Genomic DNA, 6,348 nt, shown 5'->3' with positions numbered 1-6,348 from the left:
TTTTTTCTTTTCATCTTGCCTCTGTATAATGCATATTAAAGTTCATAAGTGCAGCACTGCTTTGTTTACAGTGGAAACCAAGGCAACGCTTTAAGCGCCACCTGCTGGCGGAGAGTGAATCTGCGTCTCATTCAGCTCGTCTGCTGTTTCCGTTTCATGCAGATATTGTTTATGCATAGTTTCACAAACCTGAAGTCAGACCATTCTGTTTTTGCTTCAAATTTCGAAATTATACAATGTAATTTAGATTAAAAACTGCTCATGTTGCATGTATGCAGCATCTTTGTTTGGATCATGATTAAAATGCAGTGGTTGCCTCTAATTTAAATGTAAAGAGCACAGACAAAGCCTTATTTTGTTTTTATAAAGAGATTTCTTTTATTTGTGTTACTTATTTATTTGATTTGGGGCTTGTTTTAAAATTTCAATTAAGTTTTGTTATTTACATTTACATTATATTTAAATTTAGTCATTTAGCAGATGCTTTTATCCAAGCGACTAACAAATGAGGACAATAGAAGTAATCAAAACCAACACAAAGCAACTTACAAATGAGGACAATAAAAGCAATCAAAACCAACAAAAGAGCAATAACATGCAAGTGCTATATTAGTATATTATTATAGTGTTATATTTCAATTTCACTAAGAAACGTGCAGCACTTTGTCCAAGCAATAATAAATGGACACATTTAATTTATAATTTGTCTTAAATCTCATTTTGTTAAAAAACATTGTGAATCGAATCGAATCGTGAAATCAAAATCGTGAATCGAATTGAATCGTGAGTTGAGTGAATCGTTACATTCCTATAGCTAACGTCAGCCCGAACTTTGCATGCTGTAGTTCACACAGGACTGGCGGAAAATGTGCATTGATACACCTTTATTATATACGTTACATAGTTTATTTTGATAGGTGAACTGTTTTTGTATTGTGAAAGGGAAAGCACCTCCGCAGCGCGTGTTAGCAAACTAGAAAAATACAGTCTTTTCTGCTGGCCACAATAAATCGCTGTTTTTCTGCACTAAACAAGTAAATTTTGCCAAGATATTTTCAGAGATGATAGACAAGATGTTATAGAATAATAATTGAATGAAAACCCAATTTTGACAAAAAAATGGACATTTGACTTGTTTGAATTTCCTGAAGAAAATTATATATATATATATATATATATATGTAACATTGATATACATTACATTAACTGCCCTACCTAGTGACCATATGGAAGAATATATGATTTATCATTGAGGAACTGATGGTAATGTCTGTTCCCTCAGTTTCTGTTCAGCTTTCATGGATCTGAAGTGATCAACCAATATAACAACAGTAGCCACGCCCACCAGAGCAGAGAGGACCAATCGGATCACAGCTTCAGTAAAACTACAGCAGTGGACAGCAGAGCCTGAGAGAAGAAAATAAAAATGCTGAATCAAGAGTGTGCTCATGAACTAACCAAAAGCAAAACGGAGGTAAAATATTTTGAAATATTATTAGTAAAATGTATTTTTTCAGAGATTTTCTTAAATAATGCATTACTGTACATGGTTGACAGAGTTGAGTGATGTCCAGATGTGTGGTCTGGTGGCTGATGGGATTGTTGAGCACACAGCTGTAGGTGTTGTCATCCTGATATTCCACCTCCAGAGCTAGAGAGAGACTGATGCTGAGATCAGATGCACTGATGCTGGACAATAAACCGTTTCCTCTGAACCAGGAGAGAGTCACGTGACTCACATTCACCACTGAACACAGCAGTGAACATCTGGACACTGATGATCCTGACGACCATGAATAGTTTGAAGAGTTACTGATCATCTCAGGTACAGGCAGACGAGCTGGAAGAGACGAGGGAAGCATGATGAGCTGGGACTCATCTCGATCACTTGGAGTTTGACTCTCTTTGGTTTGTGTGTTTGTAGTGATGACGGGTGTTGAAACGAGTGCTTTGAAACAAAATCAATCAAGCAGCGATGAGAGACTAACTTACAGTATGGGAAAATAATGAGAAATAAGAAAAATAAAGGTAAAATCACTCACTAACAACTACAGATATGCAAAAAAAGAGCACACACACACTGAGTGGCCTTATAAATGTGTTAAATTCTGCATATTTTATGTACGATGTAAAGGGAAGGTTGTGCAGAAAGGCCTTATATGGAGATAGTTTGGGCGTGTTTTATGCAAATGACTAACCTTGTACAGGAGGCTGCTCATTTAGACTACTACAAATTCACTAACATTCGAACGAGGTTAAGAACAAATTCTTGTGCATACGCACGTGTTGTGAATTAAGAAGAGATTTTTCCAGAGAAGTTCTCCTGTGTGTACAAATACGAAACAATCCAAGCAATTATTAGTGAATGAGACCCAGTGTGACTCACCATAGACAAAAACTCTGAATATCCCCCGCAAGGAGCTGCCGGTGGACACTGTATAATATCCAGAGTCACTGAATCTGATGTTTGTGATGGTCAGAGATCCAGTCGGATGCAGCTTCGCTCGGCCTCTGAATCTCCCACCAGCGCCATCAGATGGAAAGATGCTGTCTTTATAGGTTATGTGCCAGTTATCAGATTCAAAAGTCCACAGTATGTGATAATTTCTCTCAATGTTCGTAGCATGATAATGAAGAGTGACAGAATCTCCTTCTATCACCGATACCATCTTTATTCCTTCTGCCTTGACATCTGCAATATATTTATATAAAAAGATCCATGAGAGATACCAGCTATCCAAGAGATTCGTCCATGTGCTTCTTCAATAAACACAAAACCCATTAATTAGGAGCAGAATAAATATAAAAAATACACTCACCCTGAGCACATATAACACAAGACAACAAGCTCCACAGGAACATTTTTGAAGGCTGACTGGAAGTTTAGTGGCTTCCGCAGAGCACAAAAAATATCTGATAACCTTCTTCCTGTTATGAGAAGGTTTCTACAGAAAGCGACGGCACAATCATAATCACTGCATCCTCAGAAATGATCTGATTTATATAAACAGACTACTATCAGACTGAAGGTTTAGTCTCAGATTGTCATCACACACTGCACCTGAAACTAAACCTATAACCACATCTTGTTTTTGAACTTTCAAAAACAACTAAATATATTATATTTTATATAGATAGATAACAACTTACATTTTCCCAGAAAGACTTGTGGATGAAGCAAAGTTTCCTCCTCAACTTTGCAGATAGGCCTACATCAATTTGGGATTTGGCTGGATAGACATTATGTAGAATCTTAAAATTTATTTTTATTAGAAATACAAAATTTTCCAGGGAGTAACCAAGCTCTCTTCCCGTGAATACTGTGTAAGAAATAGTTCCCGACAGACCCAATCACAAGCACACAATCATGACACCACACCCTGTTTTCATAGCAATGATAGAAAACATCTTTGGGAAAAAGTTATTTGACGTGTAATTAGATCTTTATTTTATTTTTTGGCTCACATCCCATTCGTTTACACAGAGAAGGCGGGTTATACTGCAGCCGGCCACCAAATGTTTTTCAGATGAATATCTTTTAATGAAATTTGGATTTGTCTGCCTTTGTTTGGTAAATCATAAATCTAAATGGTCAAAACACAATTTTAAATACAATAGTTGATTTGGTACATTACAATGACATGTAAATTAACTACACTTATATTGTTGTATTCAATGCAATAGATGCAATAAATGAAGTGTACTCAATCACAAGCAATTGTCCTGAGTGATTTAATTGTAGAAGGTTTGCAAAGGAGACAAGAAAAAGACAATGAGAAACAGAAGAAGAAAGAGAAAAGCAATAGAAATGCATGGTGTCATGCATCTTTACGTTGTTAGAAAATGGCTGTGGCATCCATGTTTCTTGTTCACAGCCACAAGAGGCCATAATACTGCTATGCTTATTTTTGCTTGAGTTAACTATTGCAGTTTTGTTGGTGATGCCTTCAAGTGCATTTGAGAAAACTTTTGATGTTCTGTTTTTTAAAAAGGCCAAGCATTTCAGTTTGTCCCACCCAAACGTCCTTTAAACACATGCTTATGTTGCTCTGAAGAGGTGAGAGTTTAAACTGTGTTATATTCAGATTACACTAATGACTGTTTTCTCTGTGTGTTACAGCACTGGACGAATGTTTAGGTATTATAATGTCATTAGCACTGCTGGTGTCCTGTAGTTGCCAGTTTAATTTACCGCAGAAAATGTAAACAAGGAAAAATTGCAAGTATTGACATGCAAAGATAACATGGGTAAAATAACAATTTTAATCACTATCTTAACTTTATACAATTTTTTTATTCAGTGAGAGATTGTCGGTATCGTAACCGGGCATGAAGAAGGTCAAACTAACTTTTTGGCCGTCGAGGATGGATTTAGTAGTTAGATGCTTTTTTAAAATGTCTTTATTGTTTGTTGCTGTTTGAATTTTTGAATCAAAAAGGAGACAGTAAATGGATTGGAATATCCAAGTGTATTTTTTAAAGTATGGCCATTGCGTATTATTGTCAGTCTTCTATTCAAATACAAACAACGCGTCAGAAACAAGATCGTAAAATAGACAATCATGCAGCTACAAACAATCTGTACTCATTGATTTCAGAGAATGGTCAGATAACTGACTTTTCTGCCTCCATAAACCCTCTGCCCCACATTTTAATTTTTGTCCATAAACCCTCTGCCCTACATTTTAATTTTTGATTGTGAAATCATTCAGTTTGGATGTGTAGCTAATATGTAAATATTAATAGAATAAATGTACCTTTCTGGCTGCCATTGGTTGTTAAATTACACCATTTTAAATAGAATAGTTGATTTAATACATTACATTGATTACATGTACATTAACGACACTTATATAAATATGAATAAGAATGATATCAAAGGTAAGTTTGATATTTTGTAAGTACATGTGCTATGACACGTAAATGAGAAAATTTTCCTTTTTATTGTCTATAATAACTCTTTAGCTGATGCATCAACGTGCTTCTATCTAATGATGCTACAACTGAAGAGTAAATGCACACTGTTGTTAATAATGGGGCATCTTCCTCTGTGTTGTAAATGCTGTACGTTATGGGGGGAAATGTTTTACGATAGTTTATAATAATGGGGCATCTTCCTCTGTGTTGAGCTAGCTGTACGTTATGGGGGAAATGTTTTATGATAGTTTAAAATATTGTAACAAGTATTCAGTTTTTTTTTGTGAATTTATAGCCACAAAGAGGCGACGTATCCTGAAAAATAAGAGTCAAGTTTTGGAAAAAATAAATAAAATAATATAAATAATAATAAAATCATGAAATTGTATTATTTGAGTCCCCATAAGATGGAAAATAGCAATAAATTATTTTCACCCGGACAGCTGCTGCAACAATCGGTTTGCATAACCACTGAAGCTCCTCCCACAGCAACTCACCTTCACTGAAGCTCCTCTCACAACAACTCACCTTCACTGAAGCTCCTCCCACAGCAACTCACCTTCACTGAAGCTCCTCTCACAACAACTCACCTTCACTGAAGCTCCTCCCACAGCAACTCACCTTCACTGAAGCTCCTCCCACAACAACTCACCTTCAGTGAAGCTCCTCCCACAACAACTCACCTTTAGTGAAGCTCCTCCCACAACAACCCATCTTCAGTGAAGCTCTTCCCACAGCAACTCACCTTCACTGAAGCTCCTCCCACAGCAACTCACCTTCAGTGAAGCTCCTCCCACAGAAACTCACCAATAAATGCTGGGATATTCCCATCAGCCTAGAAGTGAAGCAGAGCTGAACACGGAGAACCTGAGAGATCCAGAATCCTGCAGAATGGAACACGAAGAGACTGAAGAACAAAGAGGTTGGTGTTTATTTTTGAATCCTCATTAATGATTAATCAACATTATAGTCATTATATTTGTAGTATAAAAAGTCATATGGGTTGTGAAATGTTATTTCATATTTAGTTAAAATGTCAAGTAATACACAGGACACTTTATATGAACTAGGTATAAACTGGAGTCTAAAACTGAAATGTTCTTTTCTGTCTTTTTTTATTTTCAACAAATGGTCAATGAAAGCAGGTGTGAGAAAAATCCAGATTTCTGGAATTTGATTTACATCTATATACGTTTTTGAAAATTTAATAAATTAAGTAAAATCTCATTTATATTTACTTGTAATGAACTTAAGTTTATTTTAAATTATAGCAGTCAGTCGTGGTTATTTTTACCCTTTTGGTAAAAGGGTTGATGAATGCAGTCAAAACTACTCCGGGGTGTGTGTTCACTACTTACTGCTGCAGTGGTTCCCAATCCTGGTCCTGGAGAACCCCCAACACTGCACGTTTTTGGTGTCTCTCTTATCTGA

This window comes from Sinocyclocheilus rhinocerous, unplaced genomic scaffold, assembly GCF_001515625.1.
Source record: "Sinocyclocheilus rhinocerous isolate Xijiao unplaced genomic scaffold, SAMN03320098_v1.1 scaffold1336, whole genome shotgun sequence".
Taxonomy (NCBI): Eukaryota; Metazoa; Chordata; class Actinopteri; order Cypriniformes; family Cyprinidae; genus Sinocyclocheilus; species Sinocyclocheilus rhinocerous.
Note: the sequence above shows the minus strand (reverse complement) of the source record.